This window comes from Pristiophorus japonicus, chromosome 1, assembly GCF_044704955.1.
Source record: "Pristiophorus japonicus isolate sPriJap1 chromosome 1, sPriJap1.hap1, whole genome shotgun sequence".
NCBI classification, from domain to species: domain Eukaryota; kingdom Metazoa; phylum Chordata; class Chondrichthyes; family Pristiophoridae; genus Pristiophorus; species Pristiophorus japonicus.
In genome coordinates this window covers 39,244,385-39,264,299 of record NC_091977.1, presented here as the reverse complement: position 1 = coordinate 39,264,299, position 19,915 = coordinate 39,244,385, and positions in this window count along the sequence as shown.

The following is a 19,915-nucleotide window of genomic DNA, read 5'->3' as shown; positions in this document are numbered from 1 at the left end:
GTTACTGGACTAGCAATCCAGAGGCCCGGACTAATGGTCCAGAGGCATGAGCTCAAATCCCACCATGGCAGTAATGGTGACCATGAAACTACCGGATTGTCGTAAAACCCCATCTAGTTCACTGATGTCCTTTCAGAAGGGAAATCTGCAATCCTCACCCGGTCTGGTGTATATGTGACTCCAGACTCAGCAATGTGATTGACTCTTAACTGCCCTCTGAAATGGTGGCTCACCACCACCTTCTCAAGGGCAGTTAGGGATGGGCAATAAATGCTGGCCTTACCAGCAATGCCCACATCCCATGAATGAATACATTTAAAAAAATGGTTTTGGTGGGTCAGGAAAACAAGCAACACTGGTGATCTTGGCTGGCACTCAGTACAGTACTAAGGCAGTGCTAACTGTTACAGGTTGGTCTTTGGATTAAGGAACAAACTTGCAATTATATAGCTCATTTTACAACCTCAGGGCATCTAAAAGTGCTTCAAAGTTAATGAAGTACTTTTGAATTGTAGTCACTGTTGTTAAGTTCAGAATAACTCCACGAGACTGTGTTATAAGCTCAAACCATTATGACCTCGGTCTCTTTAATATGACTCCAAAGTGAGGCAGCAACATGGTGGCCTGCCTTTTATACCTGCTTGCACCAGGGTACACAGGTGACCCATAGGTCTCCCACAGGTGTGCCCTCTAGTGGCAAGTCTTACACACAGATGAGGTTCACATAAATAACAGTTGTAATGTGAGGAACTATGATGGGTAATTTTTATGCCCCTTGAGTGTCAGCCTTGTTAAGCACTCAAGTTGTGGTGGAACCTGTAACCGACCGACTCAAGGACAAGATTTCAACCATTGAGCTAAAACTGATACTGTTAAACTGATAAAAGATTTGAAAGACTTGCATTTGTATAACGCCTTTCAGGACCTCAGGATGCCCCAAAGTGCATTACAGCCACTTCAATATTTTGAACTGTAGTCACTGCTGCACTGTCGGAAATGCGGCAGCTAATTTGTGCACAGCAAGCTCTCGCAAACAGCAATGTTATAATGACCTGATATTCAGTTTTAGTGATGTTGATTGAGGTATAAATATTGGCCAGGACACTGAGGATCTCTTGCGTCCAACTGAGAGGGCAGACATCTCATCCGAAAGACTACTTCATGTCCATCTCAAGTAGGTGATGAAGATCACATGATACTATTCAAAAATGAATAGATATTTTCCGGTGTTCCAGCCCAATATATTTCTTCCTCCCAAGCAATACCACTAAAAAAAATTCAGATTAACTGGTAATTCGTCTCAGTGACATTTGCAGAATGTGCTGACACTGAATGAGTGCCAAGTTCCCCATCACAACACTCCAGACAAAGAGTAATTCACTGTGTGCAGAACCTTGAGACATTTCAATGACCTGATAATGTGCGGTGTAAAAGGAATGTTCCTTTTTATTTCAGGTCTTTCAAAGAATACGGGGGGCGGGGGGAGGTCATTCTAATCTAACCCACCCAGAGGAAAATTGACTGGGTTGGTTCAGCCGCCTGTTTTAACACCCCACACAATTTCACCTGCCGTTGAAGTTACAAGTAAAATCGGGCAAAATGTAAAACGAGCCACTGATCTGAACCCATCAGTTTCGCGCCTCACAGGTGAGGTTAAAATTGCTCTCGTACATTTTGCATAGATTCATAGAATCTTACAGCACAGAAGGAGATCAATCGGTCCATCTTGCCTGTGCTCTATGAACGAGCTATCCAATTAGTCCCTGCTCTTTCCCCATGGCCCTGCATATTTTACCTTTTCAAGTATATGAACATTTCCCTTTTGAAAGTGACTATTGAATCTGCTTCCATCACTCTTCGAGGCAGTGCATTCTTGACCACAACAAGTCGCTGCATAAAATGAATTCTCTCCATCTCCTCCACTAACCAACTGTTCACCCCCCCCACCCGGTTCTTTTGTCATTTTCTATTGCACGTCTTTCTATTGACTTTATTAAATGCCGCCAGACCGCTTCCCACTTAAAACGAACATGAAAAGGGCATGGCCAGCAAGTAAAGATCGGGTGGCCCTTGGCCGACTGCTTCCATAGACAGGGTTTCGGGAGGGGGAGAAGGCAGAGATTCGAGGGTAGTGGAGGCCATGTTTTTCCTTGTGAGGCCCGGAGGACCTGCATGAACGGACCCCGCAGTGGAAAGCTTGAGAGTGACTTGAAAGACCTCTTGTACCTACAGATCGGCTGCAGACCTGTTTTGGCCTAGCTCATCATCATCATCATCATCATCATAGGCAGTCCCTTGGAATCAAGGAAGACTTGCTTCCACTCCTGAAGTGAGTTCTTTGGTGGCTGAACAGTTCAATACGAGAACCACAGACTCTGCCACAGGTGGGACAGATAGTTGTTGAGGGTAAGAGAGGGTGGGACAGGTTTGCTGCATGCTCTTTCCACTACCTGTGCTTGATTTCTGTATGCTCTCGGCATTGAGACTCGAGGAGCTCAGCACCCTCCCGGATGCACTTCCTCCACTTAGGGTGGTCTTGGGCCAAGAGTACCCAGGTGTCAGTGGGAATGTCGTACTTTATCAGGGAGGCTTTGAGGGTGTCCTTGTAATGTTTCCTCTGCCACCTTTGGCTCGTTTGCCGTGAAGGAACTCTGCATAGAGCAATTGCTTTGGGAGTCTCGTGTCTGGCATGCGAATTATGTGGTCTGCCCAGTGGAGCAGATCGAGTGTGGTCAGTGCTTCAATGCTGGGGATGTTGGCCTGAATGAGGACACTGATGTTGATGCGCCGGTCCTCCCAGGGGATTTGTAGGATCTTGCGGAGACATCGTTGGTGATATTTCTCCAGTGACTTGAGGTGTCTGCTGTACATGGTCCATGTCTCTGAGGCATGAGCTTGGTGGCAGCTTTGAGGGCCTGATCTTCAAACACTCTTTTCCTCAGGCGGCCGAAGGCTGCACTAGCGTACTGGCTTAGCAAGGAAGTTGCGACAGCTTCCCGGCTCAGACCCTGGTTAAAATAGGATCGTGGTCCCACTGACATAATAGGGCCCAATTTGCATAAAATGCTTGCTTGAGGTGGCCTCATCCATCTGCAAGTTTATATCGGAAATGGACGGGATCTCAACGGGCAAGTAGGCTGCTCATTTTTATCTGCCCAGTCACCTAGTTTTAGTTTGTATTCGATCTGTCTGACCTCTGTACATACAGGATTGTCCTGAACATTTATCACTGTTTATAGATAATACCACTGGCAGCAATCCAAAACTAAGTATTTATCACAATATGCACAGCCCATGTAACATACTAGTTTAACTGAATAGAGGCAATTGGCTTTTGAATATGTGATGAACTGAACTCGTGTCACCCACCCCCAGCTACTTTTAAGCAAGGAGCTGAATATGTGCTATCGAAGTCAAAAACGAAGTGAGGTTTAAGCCTCTGCAATTTTATTACACTGACAGTGGCACATAGATTTTTCTTGCATAAATATTAATTTGCTATTAGCTGTAAAGCTATACGGCCTCATTATTCTTTTTAATATGCAATAGGTGGTGCATTTTAATTTCATGAAGCAATGTGTAATTTTAAAGAATAATTCTAGTTTTTTTAAACTCATTTGAAATAGGTTAAACAACGTTCACACACCAGCACCAATGTTGTAAATATATTTTTAACAATACTTTTTATCGGTCTAAAAATTAAATGACACAACAGAAGCCACTTTCCATAACTAAGAAAAGAAAAATAGAAAGTAGTTGCAGGAGTAGACCATTCGGCCCTTCGAGCCTGCACCACCATTCAATATGATCATGGCTGATCATTCACCTCAGTGTCCCTTTCCTGCTTTCTCTCCATACCCCTTGATCCCTTTAGCCATAAGGGCCATATCTATCTCTCTCTTGACTATATCTAACGAACTGACCTCAACAACTTTCTGTGGTAGAGAATTCCACAGGTGCACAATTATCTGAGTGAGGAAGTTTTTCCTATCTCGGTCTTAAATGGCTTACTCCTTATCCTTGGACTATGACGCCTGGTTCTCGACATCCCCAACATTGGGAACATTCTTCCTGCATCTAACCTGTCCAATCCCGTCAGAATTTTCTATGTTTCTATGAGATCTCCTCTCATTCTTCTAAATTCCAGTGAATATAAGCCTAGTCAATCCAGTCTTTCTTCATATATCAGTCCTGCCATCCCGGGAATCAGTCTGGTGAACCTTCGTTGCACTCCCTCTGTAGCAAGAATGTCCATCCTCAAGTTAGGAGACCAAAACTGCACACAATACTCGAGGTGTGGTCTCACCAAGGCACTATACAACTGCAGTAAGACCTCCCTGCTCCTATACTCAAATCCCCTCGCTATGAAGGCCAGCATACCATTTGCTTTCTTTACTGCCTGCTGTAACTGCATGCCTACCTTCAATGACTGATGTACCATGACACCCAGGTCTCGTTGCACCTCACCTTTTACTAATCTGTCACCAATCAGATAATAATCTGCCTTCCTGTTTTTGCAACAAAAGTGGATAACCTCACACTTATCCACATTATACTGCATCTGCCATGCATTTGCCCATTCACCTAACCTGTCCAAGTCCCCCTGCAGCCTCCTAGCATCCTCCTCGCAGCTCGCACTGCCACCTAGCTTAGTGTTATCTGCAAACTTGGAGATATTACATTCAATTCCTTTGACTAAACCATGAATGTATATTGTAAATAGCTGGGGTCCCAGCACTGAACCCTGCGGCACCCCACTAGTCATTGCCTGCCATTCTGAAAAGGACCCGTTTATTCCCACTCTTTGCTTCCTGTCTGCCAACCAGTTCTCTATCCACGTCAATACATTACCCCCAATAATATGTGCTTTAATTTTGCACACTAATCTCTTGTGTGGGACCTTGTCAAAAGCCTTTTGAAAGTCCAAATACACCACATTCACTGGTTCTCCCTCAAAAAATTCTAGAAGATTTGTCAAGCATGAGTTCCTTTTCATAAATCCATGCTGACTTGAAATGATCCTGTCACTGCTTTCCAAATGCGCTGTTATTACATCTTTAATGATTGATTCCAACATTTTCCCCGCTATCGATGTCAGGCTAACCAGTCTATAATTCCTTGTTTTCACTCCTTCCTTTTTTAAAAAGTGGTGTTACATTAGCTACCCTCCAATCCACAGGAACTGAACCAGATTCTATAGAATATTGGAAAATGACCACCAATGCATCCACTATTTCAGGGCCACTTCCTTAACTACGCTGGGATGCAGACTCTCAGGCCCTGGGGATTTATCAGCCTTCAGTTCGTTCAATTTCCCTAACATCATTTCCTGACTAATAAAGATTTCCCTCATGAGTATGAGAGTAATCTTGCAGGGAACATAAAAACTGACTGCAAAAGCTTCTATCTATATGTGAAGAGAAAAAGATTGGTGAAGACTATGTCCCTTGCAGTCAGAATCAGGGGAATTCATAATGGGGAACAAGGAAATGGCAGACCAACTGAACAAATACTTTGGTTCTGTCTTCACTAAGGAAGACACGAATAACCTCCCGAATATACTAGGGGACCGAGGGTCAGGCGAGAAGGGGGAACTGAGGGAAATCCTTATTCGTCAGGAAATGGTGTTAGGGAAATTGGAGGGGCTGAAGACCGATAAATCCCCAGGGCCTGATAGTCTGCATCACAGTGTACGTAAAAGGAGCAAGAGAATTACAGTATGTGGCAGAAACTGGAAGCGCAGGATGCAAGTGTTGGATTCATTCTGTGCAGGCAGTTTCCAAGCAATTTCCCAACTCCTCAGAAAATGAAGCAGTCCAAGCCCTCATGCAGCAAGACCTGGATGACATTGAGGCTTGGGCTGATATGTGGCAACATTCGCACCATACAAGTGCCAGGCAATGACCATCTCCAACAGAGTCTAACCACAGCCTCTTGACATTCAACAGCATTACCAATGCTGAATCCTCCACCACCATCATCCTGGGGGTCACCGCTGATCAGAAACTTAACTGGACCAGCCATATAAATACTGTGGCAATAAGAGCGGGTCAGCGGCTGGGTATTCTGCAGCGAGTGTCTCACCTCCTGCCTCCCCAAAGCCTTTCCACCATCTACAAGGCAAAAGTAAGGAGTGCGATGGAATACACTCCACTTAACTGGATGAATGCAGCTCCAACACTCAAGAAGTTCGACACCATCCAGGATGAAGCAGCCTACTTGATTGGCACCCCAACCACTACCTTAAACATTCACTCCCTCCACCACCAGCACACCGTAGCTGTGGTATGTACCATCTACAACATGCACTGCAGCAATTCACCTTGGCTTCTTCAGCAGCACCTCCCAAACCTGCGACCCCTACCACCTGGAAGGACAAGAGCAGCAGGTGCATGGGAACACCACCACCTCCAAATTCCCCTCCAAGTTACACACCATCCTGACTTGGAAATACATCGCCGTTCCTTCATCGTCGCTCGGTCAAAATCCTGGAACTCACTCCCTAACAGCACTGTGGGAGTACCTTCACCACATGGACTGCAGCGTATTAAGAAGGTGGCTCACCACCACCTTCTCAAGGGCAAGTAGGGATGGGCAATAAATTCTGGTGACGCCCTCATCCCGTGAATGAATAAAAAATGTATTATCTTTTTGAACCTGAAGTTGCTTTACCCACACCAAGGGCAAAAGGGACCAGAGGAAAAATGGGCGCGGAACACTGCTGTCAATCACACTTCTTGAATAACTGGAAAGTAAACCAATTTTATTACACAATAAAATAAGAACTTACATTTGTGGTTAACTTGGCACATAAAACCTGCTGTCAAAATACAATCTTGAAAGCCCTCGGAAAATTCAATCTGACTCCGATCTGGAAGTCCCTCCCTAAACCTCGCCTCCTCTCAACCTCTTTTTCCTCCTTTACGATGCTGCTTAAAACCTTCCTCTTTGACCAAGCTTTTGTTCATCTGCTGTAATTTCTTCTTCTGTGGCTTGGTGTCAAATTTATTTTTTTGTCTTGTAACACTCCTCTGAAGCACCAAGGACATTTTTACTAGGTTTAATGCGCTATATAAATACAAGTTGTTGTTATTGTTGTTGCAGGATGAACTCCTCCAGACTGACCCCACTAAGAATGTGGCACAATAGCCACAGTGGAGTGGCTATCAGGTCAATCCAAGAGCTCAGATTTGCAACAGCTTTGTGCTCGAGGTAGAATGGCCTATTTTCTGGTACAGATTGAACTATGGAACCAACTTTTTTGTTAACTGGACCCAATCTTACTACATAAGGTGGTGCAGATCGACAATGGGATATCATTCATTCCATTCACCAATGTTCGCAACACTGTGCCAGATTTTGCTCTCCATGGCGAACATAAGGACATTATGCTGGCCATTATGTTCGTTACGCTTACGCATGTCCACCGACTTTCTATGGGATTTTGCACTAGAACTTATAGTAATTAGGGAGCCAAAAAGTGCAGCGCCCTCTACAGGGGATCTGGAATCTGTAGGAACAGGACAAGCAACAGTGTGGCTCTTCAACCAATCAAACTGAAGAATCGTTAATAAATCTGAACCAAGAAGTGTCAGTTAAAATAGTGAATTCAATGCCAAATCAGGTACAGAAAGCAAAATAAACAGAGGGAAAGAAAGATGGTATTAAGAGAGAAAGAGATAAAGGAGTCAGAAAGAAAAAGTTAAACATCTCCAATTAAAATCTGAAGGAATGGGATTCCACACTTGTAAAAGTTAATTTTCAGTGCCACAGTGAACATTTGGATAAGACTTAGCACACCACTAAAAATTAACCTACACCGGAATGGACAAGCCCTAACTTTTTCAGGCAAGTTTAATGGGTATACATCATCAAGTAAGTACCGGAACTTCACATCACTCCGTGTTTTTCAATGCTGAGTCTCTCGGCGAGGTACTCCAGCTTTTGGAGGAGCAGGACATCTCGGCCAGCAACTTCTGGATTTCCACGTTTAACTTCTCATGCGGTTGGCGGAAGTTGCTGTCTGATTTATACTTTGCTGACGGTGAGTACTGTTAGCTTCATTGTTATTTCGGTGGTAAAATCTGACCCATTAATAAAGAGAGGACGTGCACTTATATTGCATCTCATCACAACCTTTTTGCTCCAAAAGTCAATGTGACAGCTGAATGGTAATTTTTCAGGTAATGTGTTAGTGAGACTACAGATAACCATGGAGTAGCCTTGAGGGACCCAGTAATGTCACTGAATTTGCCGGTTGACAGATGGAGCCCAATTAGTGGCAAAAACATGTGCTTCTCCTGTATGTGAAGTATGCCTGACCCTTAAAAAGATATTAACGATCATGAGATGGGCCAAAATCCCAATTAATGAGGTTACAACATTTGGTAAAGGGAGATATTAATGCCATTAACAACAAGTAATGATTACCCTAATTCCAAAGAGAGGAGATGTCTGTCAGTGGTTCCACCATCTGGCCAACTGTTAAATATGACCTAAGAATCCCAAATAAGGGCACTTTATTAAAGTCTGTTAGACATCTTCACATCCAGACAATAAAATGATTGTACCTGAACTTACTTACAAACTGAGCTTCACAATTGTAAATCCATTGAAAGAAAACGAGTAAGCAGTGTCATAACTTTGGCATTTCCCAAAGGGAAACGGCTCCATACATTTACTGTTAGACAATGGTTCTGTCTCCATTCTGCCTGAGGATGTTTACCTCAGTCAGTTTAAAGATTTTACTTTTAGAATGCCTAAATTCAAAGTTGATCCATATTCATGGCAAAGTTATCTGTCTTAGGCTGTATTTCTACAGCTCTGATGTATAAAACAGATGTATCTGATTACACTTAGACATTGTCAATTCCGGTATCCAGAGTCTTGGAAGGACCTTTTAGGCTGAATTCTCCACAGGGTGTATAATGGTGCAGGCTTTCCGCCCACCCAATGTCATCAGCGTTGACCCTGCCCATAACTTCTGGGGTCAGAGTAATGTACATAGTTTGAGCTCCAGACATTGGAAACACCTGGAGCGCACTTGTTTGAGGATGGGAAAGTGTGTGCTGCTGCAGGGTATAAATGCCTTAAGCAGCTTAATGAGGCCACAAAACCCAAGTTTATTTAGGCGGCACAAAGCAATTACTTCATCTAAAAATGTCAGAGAGGACTGCTGTAGAGTACAGAGCCCTCTGCATTGTGCATTCCAAACTTGGTGTGCTGCTTTAGGGGGTAAGGTTCAACAGGGAAGGACCTCTTTGGATCTGGCAAAAGGAGGACCCCCAGTTCCACCACTTGATGCAAGCCGAAACAGTGCTGCAAGATGTTTAATGATTTTATCAGGAAAGGCAAGAGAGATAAGCTGTTATCACTTTCCAAGTGTAATGTATTTGCTTAGGAATTCATAGCAACACATTGCTATTAAGAACTAGTTGGTTTATTAGCAAAGGTTTAACAATCACACTACACACTACCAGTTCATCCACCAGGCTCACAACCACCTGCCTCATTGTGGATCCCCTGAACCCAACTGGCTGGGGTTTTAGTGACTCTTGTGAGCATCACATGACTGGCTAAGCCACTCCCAACTCAACAGCTCGACAACTATTTTATTTCCAGAGTCATCAGAGGATCATTATACTCACAGGTGCATACATTACACCAAGAATGCAAAGTACTGAGGATATCTGTCACTTATATTGTGCAAATGTGCTTGAATTATTTACCATTAATCCCCAGGAGCTAGTAGCCTTTTTTGCCTATAAGTCACACACATCTCCACATGCATTCATCCTACAAAAAGTCTCATGTGGAAGATAATTGCTTATTACATGCATATATCATTACACCTGTTATTGGTGCCATGCTGATATCTGCATGTTACTGCATGTCATGGTTAGGTAAACTAGGTAAACTAGAGGGTGTCCAAAACTCGGCTGCCCATGTCCTAACTTCCACCAAGTCCCGCTCACCCATCACCCCGTGCTCTCTGACCTACATTGGCTCCCGGTTAAGCAACGCCTCAATTTCAAAATTCTCATCCTTGTTTAAAAATCCCTCCATGGCCTCGCCTCTCCCTATCTCTGTAATCTCCTCCAGCCCCGCAACTACCCACCACCTCCCACCCCCACTCCCAAGATGTTTGCGCTCCTCTAATTCTGCCCTCTTGAGCATCCCTGATTATAATCGCTCAACCTTTGGTGGTCGCGCCTTCTGTTTCCTCGGTCCCAAGCTCTAGAATTTCCTGTCTAAACCTCTCCGCCTCTCCACCTCTCTTTCTTTCTTTAATACCTACTTCTTTGAACTGCCCTAATTTCTCCTGATGCTGCTCGGTGTCAATTTTTTAAATCATATAGTACTCCTGTGAAGCGCCTTGGGACGTTTCACTACGATAAAGGCACTACAGAAATACAAGTTGTTGTTACTTAATTGAAGGTGCCTCTTTTGGCTTTATTTTTCTAGAATGAGGTCGGCCATTATAGCAGAGCTAAATTGATTGCAGAAGGCAGTCTCCTGAACCCGAGACCGCGAACACTTTAGGAAGAGGAAGTGCGGTACACCCTGAAGAGTGAAGCCATCAATAGTGATGGAGCTGCTGCCTGATGCAAGCCCATCCAGGATTTAGCAGTTTTGAGGTGAAGACCACCTCCGTCCCAAGAGGCTAGTTTTAACATACAGCAGCCTACCATTTCATGCACTTCTGTCATTCAGGTAGCACTTAGCAGAGGAATTAAATTGCGGTTAAAGGGTTTCTACTTCACCCAATGGCATCAAGTGGAAACAATGTGGTGAGCAGCACCAGACAGACACACACAGTAAGGATGGACAACAAAATAATGATGGCACATCTCTACATGCATTCATCTGACAAAAAGTCTCATGTGGAAGATAATTGCTTATTACATGTATATGTCATTACACCTGTTATTGGTGCCATGCTGATATCTGGATGTAGTCCAGATGTAGTCAGGAGTGTTACACTGGCCAAATATGGTGGTCAAGAGAATGTCTTCAGTTTAAGTGTGGCACGAATGTCACTTGCAGCAGGAAAGGGTCATCATCCACATCCACTGAAGATAGAGGGAAACTGTTTCCATTGGTGGAAGGGTCGAGAACCAGAGGACACAGATTTAAGATGATTGTCAGAAGACCTAAAGGTGACATGAGGGAAAACCTTTTTAATCAGCGAAAGGTTAGGATCTGGATTGTACTGCCAGAAAGTATGGTGAAGGCAGATTCAACCATGGCTTTCAAAAAGGAATTGGATAAGTACCTGAAGGAAAAAACTTTGCAGGACTACGGGGAATGGGCGGGGGAGTGGGACTCGCTGAAGTGCTCTCACAGAGAGCCAACATGGACTCAATGGGCCGAATGGCCTCCTTCTGTGCTGTAACCATTCGAAGATTCCCTTGCTGCTCATGAGGCCTCTTTGAAAGACAGAGTTGTGTAGCTAGTAGCACACACGCATGACCCTAGTGGACCATATTGCAGAGCATATCCATTGATTCTGGCACCTAAATTGTGCCTTCAACATACCAACGGGGCACTCATTTCTACCTCTGGTATTAGCAGCTATGACTGTGCTGGTTAGCCTTGATCTCCCAAAAGCCACCCTGAAGCTGCCTTTTCAGGGTGGAAGAGTGCTGGCACACTGGATTGTGTTAAAATAAATGCACTGTGGCAGTTGCCAGGGACGTGAGCATTCACTCGCATGATATAGTAGTTCTGGTCACAAACAAGTGGAATCTTTTACTGTTGAGCTTGGTCCTTGCATTGATCATGGGAGCATCTCTGGCTCTTTGAAAATTGAGGTGTCTTAGCACTCTGTAATATTGCAATGCCCTGCCACATTGCCACTGGTTGTCCTTATGGAAGTGAATAAAATTGCTCGGTCTGGCAAACCATGCATCTGTGACTTGCTTTGTGCACATGTGCACAGCTGATTTCTCCAGTGGCAGCCTGGAATGCCCCTGTGGCATAAAAGATCAGTGTTACTGTGACCTTTACAACCAGCGACTGTGTATTACTTGTATCAAAGGTTCGCTGTAGGTCAGGTTGTAGCTTGTGGCATTACTCATTGATGACTTAGTTTGCAAAGCTCAGCCTCTGTAAATAATGTTCCTGGCACATCCGAGGATGAGAGTCCGTACTTTCTGACAGGCGTGTAACTGCTGGGTTGGTGCCACTTCATAAGAAGAAGTGCTATCTAACTGCTCTCAATACATAAAATATTGCTTCAACTCTGCTCCATGCCCTAGCCTTAGTTTTCTCTGCATATTAGAAATGGAGCTCATTAAATGGTTAGGAGCTGGTTGGGTGGGTGAGGAAGGGTTTAAGGGAGCAGGAAGGGAGATGAGGGTGGTGAGGACTGAAGGGAGTAGATGGGAAAGAATCTACAGAATGATATGGGGTTGAAACAGGAGTGAGGGGGCAGGGGTCACGGCAATGAGGGAGGAAAACACAGAAACTCAAAAAAAACTGAGAGGTACTTGATGTTGGAAGTAAAGAAGGAGACAGCAGGGTAAAAATGTCAGATGAAGCCTGTAATAGCTGCATTTGAAGTAGATGGAGAATTTGAAAATGTAGTATTGCTTGAGATGGTCAAGTCAGATCTGCTGGTGAATGACCTCAGGTCATGTGCCAGACTGTTTGAATCTGTCACCCTCTGACTTGAGGAAGTGGAGGTGGGAATTATACAAAGGGGAAGAGAGGAGGTGGCATAATGTGAGCAACTTGTTTGGGCCAAAGAAGAGAAGTTGGAATGTGTAGCCGGGTAGGACAGCTTTGATGAGGAGCTTTCAATTTACGGGTTACGGTAGCATAGTGGCTATGTCACTGGACTAGTAATCCCATGGCCTGGACTAATGATCCAGAGACACAAATTCAATTCTCATACGACAGCTGGAGAATTTCATTTCAGTCAATTAAATAAATTTGTAATTTTTAAAAAAGCTAGTATCAGTAATGGTGACCATTAAACTACCGTATTATCACAAAAACCCATCTGGTTCGCTGATGTCCTTTAGGGAAGGAAATCACCTGTCCTTACCCGGTTTGGCCTATATGGGACTCTAGATCAACAGCAATGTTTACCTAGGATTACATAAGATATATGGCACAGAAACAGGTAATTCGGCCCAACCAATCCATGCCGGCGTTTATGCTCCACTCGAGCCTCCTCCCGTCTTTCCTCCTCTAAATCTATCAGCATAACCCTTTATTCCCCTCTCCCTCTTATGCTTGTCTAGCCTCCCCTTAAGTGCATCTATACTATCCGCTTCAACCACTCCCTGTGGTAGTGAGTTCCACATTCTCACCACTCTTTAGGTAGAGAAGTTTCTTCTGAATTCCCTTTTGGTTTCTTGATGACTATCTTATATTGATGACCTCGAGTTATGCTGTTGCCCACAAGTGGAAACGTTTTCTTTGTATCCAATCTATCAAAACCTTTCCTAATTTTCAAGACCTCGATTAGATCACCCCTCATGGGGTTGACTCGTAACTGCCCTCCGCAGTTCAAGGCGGCAGCTCACCACCATCTTCTGAAGGGCAATTCTGGATGGACAAAAAATGCTGGCCTTGCCAGTGGCACCCAAATCCTATGAGTGAATTAAAAAAAAAGTAGGCCCAGGACATCAATTGATGCATTCAAGTTGAGGCAGTGAATAGGGAGGGAATTATTCACAAGGCAGAGGATATGCCTATTTCCTCTCGTCCTTCCAGACCTTCTGCAACATTTGACACAGTTGACATACCATCCTCCTCCAACGACTCTCCTCTATCGTCCAGCTGGGTGGGACTGCACTTGCCTGGAGAATCAAGCCCTGTCTTGAAAGCCGAGCTTCAAGGCCAGTGCGTTGATCAAAGGCCAGGGCTCATTTGGTGGTCCGAAAGAACTGCTTGACTCTTGGCGTGCATGCAAGCTGAACATGAAGGAAGTTTGAGTGCTACACTGCTCTGTATTAATGATACCGAACCCAAGTTTACTATTGGCAAATGCCACTTCAGACAAGAGTTAGCTATGCTTCATGTAAAGTCCTTACTCGACAGCATGAAACCACACGAGGCACATTCTGGGGACAAGGTTATTCTGTGACCTCAACTCTTTATTCACAGCACTCCACCAGTGATGACCCTGCATGGGACCTCCCTTTATATTCCTGGAAGATCAGGTAAGGAGTGTCTGCCACAAGTTCACCCCTTGTGGTCAAGATGTGCATCTAGGTTGTGTGTATACAGTAATACACTGGTGTTACATTGTAGTTACATACATGACATCACCTTCCCCCCACCCCCCCAAAGTCTTGTTAGGATCATAGGTTTAGTCTTTCAGGTGGTCTACGCTCCCTCGTGGAGCGCCGCAGTTGGGGCTCTGGTTGTTAGACACTGACATGAGTGTCTGTCAGCTGTGGTGATTCCGGCCTGTCTGGGCTGACCGCAGGGACTGTGCATTCTTCTGATTGCTCTTGTTGCTCATTCACTAGCGGTGGTGTGAGCTCCATCTCATGGTCTTCTTCAGGTTCCTCCGTGTCGATGCTGAACCTTTTTTTTACTTGGTCCAGATGCTTACGGCATATCTGACCATTGTTGAGTTTTACCACGAGGAGCTTATTCCCCTCTTTGTCAATTACAGTACCCTCAAGCCACTTGGGCCGTATGGCGTGATTGAGGACGAATACAGGATCATTTATTTCGATACATCTCCCCCTCGAATTACAGTCATGGTACTCGTTTTGTGACTTGCGTTTGCCCTCAACTATGTCGGTTAGGACTGGGTGAATGAGGGACAACCGGGTTTTGATTGTCCGTTTCATAATTCGCTCTGCGGGCAGGACTCCCGTGAGCGAGTGCGGTCGGGATCTATAGGCCAGTAGGAGGCGCGATAGGCGGCATTGTAGGGAGGGTCCTTGAATCCTAAGCATACCTTGCTTAATGATTTGGACCGCACGTTCCGTCTGGCCATTGGAGGCCGGCTTGAACGGCGCAGTCCTGATGTGGTTGATGCCACTGCCCGACATAAATTCCCGGAATTCGTAGCTTGTGAAGCATGGGCCATTAACACTAACCACTAACCAAGCCATGGGTTGCAAAGATCGCATGTAGGCTTTCCATGGTGGTGGGTGACATGCATGAATTCAGAATGATGCACTCAATCCATTTCGAGTACGCATCTACCACAATAAGGAACATCTTTCCCATGAACGGGCACACGTAGTCAACATGAATGTGTGACCATGGCATGGTGGGCCAGGGCCACGGGCTGAGCGGGGCTCCCTAGGAGCATTACCCAGATGGGCACATGTCGTGCACCTGCGAACACTGTTCCAGGTCTGAATCAATTCCAGACCAACAAACGTGTGACCGGACAATGGCCTTCATCAGCACAATGCCTGGGTGCTCGCTGTGGAGTTCCCTGATGAATGCCTCCCTACCCTTCTGGTAGGCAGTCGGCTTGGACGGAGAGCTCATCCATCTGTCTGTGGAACGGTCTGAACTCCTCAGGGCATGCTCCGTGTGCGGGCGCCCAATCACCAGTCAGGACACATTTCTGAATCAGGGATAAGAGGGGATTTCTGTTCGTCCAGATTTTGATCTGGCGGGCTGTGATGGGGGAGCCTGTGCTGTCAAAGGCATCGACAGCCATGACCATCTCAGCGCTTTGCTCCGCTGCACCCTCAGTGGTGGCCAGTGGAAGCCTGCTGAGCGCGTCAGCGCAGTTTTCAGTGCCAGGCCGGTGCCGGATGGAGTAGTCATAAGCAGTCAGCGTGAGAGCCCATTGCTGTATGTGGGCTGATGCATTGGTATTGACAGCCTTGCTGTCTGACAACAGGGATGTTAATGGCTTGTGGTCCGTCTCTAATTCAAACTTCCTACCAAAGAGGTACTGATGCATTTTTTTTACACCATAGACACATGCGAGCGCTTCTTTCTCGACCATCCCATATCCCCGTTGAGAGAGCGACCTAGAGGCATAAGCCACAGGTTGTAATTGACCCTCAGCATTGCCCTGCTGTAACACACACCCAACCCCATAGGACGATGCATCACATGTCAGAACAAATTTTTTTACAGGGGTCGTACAGAGTCAACAACTTGTTTGAACAAAGTAGGTTTCGCGTCCGGTCAAAATCCCGTTCCTGACAGTCCCCCCAAAACCAATCACAACCCTTACGCAGTAGCACATGTAGCGGCTCCAACAACGTGCTCAAGTTCGGCAAAAAGTTCCCGAAATAGTTCAACAGTCCCAGGAATGAACGCAACTCCGATGTGTTGCAGGGCTTAGGTGATTGTCGAATCGCCTCTGTTTTGGATTTGGTGGGCCGAATCCCATCTGCAGTAACCCTCCTGCCCAGAAACTCAACCTCAGGGGCTAAGAACACACGTTTAGACTTCTTGAGTCGCAGGCCTACCCAGTCCAGTCGGCGTAGCACCTCCTCCAGGTTGTGGAGGTGTTCCCCCGTGTCTCGACCCGTGATAAGGATGTCGTCCTGGAAAACAATCGTTCCAGGAATGGATTTAAGCAGGCTTTCCATGTTTCGTTGAAAAATCGCAGCCGCTGATTGAATGTCAAACGGCACCTGTTATAAATGAACAGTCCCTTGTGCGTGGTGATGGTGGTCAGTAGTTTTGATTCGTCGACCAGTTCTTGGGTCATATAGGCTGAGGTGAGGCCCAACTTGGTGAATAGCTTGCCGCCTCCCAGCATGGCGAAAAGGTCCTCCGCTCTCGGGAGCGGGTACTGATCTTTTAGGGACACCCGATTGATAGTGGCCTTGTAGTGGCCACAGATTCTGACAGAGCCATCCGCTTTTAGGACGGGAATGATGGGGCTCGCCCAGTCGCTGAGTTCAACAGGCGAGATGATGCCCTCTCTCAACAGCCGGTCCAATTCGCTCTCGAATTTTTCCCGCATCACATACGGCACCACTCTGGCTTTGTAGTGCACTGGCCTGGCGTCCGGGGTGATGTGTATCACTACTTTAGTGCCTTTGAAAGTCCCGACGCCAGATTGGAATCGTGAATCGAATTGTTGTAGGACTTGTGAGCACGAGCTTCGCTCCACAGATGACATTGCGTGAACATCCCCCCATGTCCAGTTCATCTCGGCTAACCAGCTCCTCCCCAACAGTACGGGACCATTACCCAGGACAATCCAGAGCAGCAGCCGATTCAATAACCCGTTGTGTGTGACAGCCAACATTGCACTGCCTTGCACTGGAATGATTTCTTTAATGTAAGTCCGTAATTGTGTCTCAATACGTGCTAATTTGGGTCTACTGGCTTTAAGTGGCCATAGCTTCTCAAATTGCTGAACGCCCATGAGTGACTGGCTGGCCCCAGTGTCCAGCTCCATGTGTACTGGGATGCCATTTAATAAAACGCTCATCATCATTGGTGGCATTTTGGTGTATGAACTGTTCCCCGCATGGACCCGCTGAATCTCGGCGTCCATCGATTTGCCCCAAAAGTCATCCTGCCTCAAAGGACCCTCTTCTGGTCCCTCCGCTTCATATATTAGTCTGGTTGCAGGCTTCCTGCACATTCGAGCTAAATGGCCACTGAGATTGCAGTTTCTGCAGAGAAACTGTTGAAATCTGCAAGATCTGGCTGAGTGTTTTCCTCCACACCTCCAGCATGAGTTAAAGTTTCCATTGTTGGGGACAAAGGGACTATGGCCAGGCATTCCGCACTGACAGTTCCTTTGACTGTTCTTAAGTACTTTATTAGTGGGTGTTAATGGCCCCATCCCTGGCCGCATTGTCCGCTGTGATGGCGTGAATGTCCGTTCAGCCTGCCATTGTCTCTGTTGGAATCCTACTCTGGGGTCTATTGCTGCCTGGGGAATGTCAGACTGCCCCTGCCAGTCTGCGGGGCTCTGAGTCGCATTGATGATATTGACTCCCTGATCCATTGCCATGTTCGAGGCAGAATTGCGCGCATATATTATTTTCGTCTCTTCCTCCCCCGCCATGAAAGTTTGAGCTAACAACACCGCCGCTTCCAAGGTCAAATCCTTGGTCTCAATTAATTTGCGGAAAATTCCCGCATGACCGATGCCCTCGATAAAGAAGTCCCTTAGCATCTCCCCCCTGCAGGCGTCTGTGAACTTACAGAGGCTGGCCAAACACCGGAGGTCCGCTACGAAATCTGGTATGCTCTGTTCTTCACGATGTCGGTGGGTGTAGAATCTGTGTCGGGCCATATGTATGCTACTCACCGGTTTGAGGTGCTTTTCAATCAGTTTGCTAAGTTCTTCAAAGGTTTTGTCCAACGGCTTTTCGGGTGCTAGTAAGTCCTTCATGAGTGCCTAAATCTTTGGTCCGCAGCTGGTTAAAAGATGAGCCCTTCGCTTGTCGGCCGCTGCATCCCCCAGCCATTCTTTCATAACGAAGCTTTGCTTAAGCCTCTCGACAAAATCGTCCCAGTCTTCCCCAACACAGTACCGTTCCTCTGCACTACCAGTGGCCATTGTCGTGGGTCATGAGTTCTCGTTTCTCATCGCCAATGTAAAGTCCTTACTCGACAGCATGAAACCACACGAGGCACATTCTGGGGACAAAGTCACTCTGTGACCTCAACTCTTTATTCACAGCACTCCACCTGTGATGACCCTGTGTGGGACCTCCCTTTATATACCTGGGAGATCAGGTAAGGAGTGTCCCCCACAAGTTCACCCCTTGTGGTCAAGGTGTGCATCTAGGTTTTGTGTATACAGTAATACAGTGGTGTTACATTGTGGTTACATACATGACACTTCCCTTGGTTATCTGGTTTCAACAGAAGGATTTCGACCCGATCGAGTTTGTATCATTGCAGCTGTTGATGCATCGCTCCCTGCAGATATCATCAACAACCACTGCTTTTTCCTTGGACTTACTGCATGGAACATTAAGTTTGTGCGACAGTACATGATTGCTATTGAACCTTTGCTACCTCTTATGTGTGGAAACAAAAGCAGCTTAAATGGGCTGATGCAGCTCACAACAGTTTTGACAAGGTCGGGAAAATGATCGCAGAGAATTGTGCTTCAACTCTTTTGATCCAAAACTTTACGTTACGGCAATGACAGCCCCTTTATCCTCTTGTTTTTCTTCTCTACTCCGACACCATGAATAATATGCAAGTACAAGGTAAATATTCGCAAACTACTGCAACCTTTGTGACAGCAGAAACTATGCCAGCCACATTTGCTGCTTTCTTATTTAAACAACACTCCAGCACCACATGTGATGTCTCACGTTTGTTATTTCTTACTGACATTTATCCCTTTCTGACTCTTTCTCATAGACTTTCTATTCAACTTTCCAATCCGAAGCAGTTGTCTGCGTTTCTGCTCATTTGGCGAGCCCGTGAGTTTCCTGCATTCAATCTCACTCTCTATCCGACGAAATTCACATGCTGCCTCGAACACTTTCCAACTTTTTATCACTCAGTTCAATCGACCCGAACTTACTTTTGACGTAGTATATTTGGATTTTCAAAAAGCCTTTGACCAAAGAACCAGACGAGGAGATGAGGAGAATATTTTTTTATGCAGCGAGTTAGGATGATCAGGAATGCACTACCTCAAAAGGAGGTGGAAGCAGATTCAATAATAACATTCAAAAGGAAATTGGATAAACACATGAAAATGAAAAAAATTGCAGGACTATGGGGAAAGAGCAGGGGAGTGAGACTAAATCGATAGCTCTTTCAAAAAGCCGGCGCAGGCATGATTGCCTGAATGGCCTTCCTCTCTGCTGTATCATTCTGTGATTCTATACCACACAACAGACTAATTCATCATGTCATATGTGGAATTGGAGGGCATATTCTACTGTGGCTAAAAATATCTCTTTCCACCCCACTAAAAGCATCTGCTGTCTCTAAAACCTTTCAGCTTTATAACATTCAAATCTATCGAGAGCAAGGC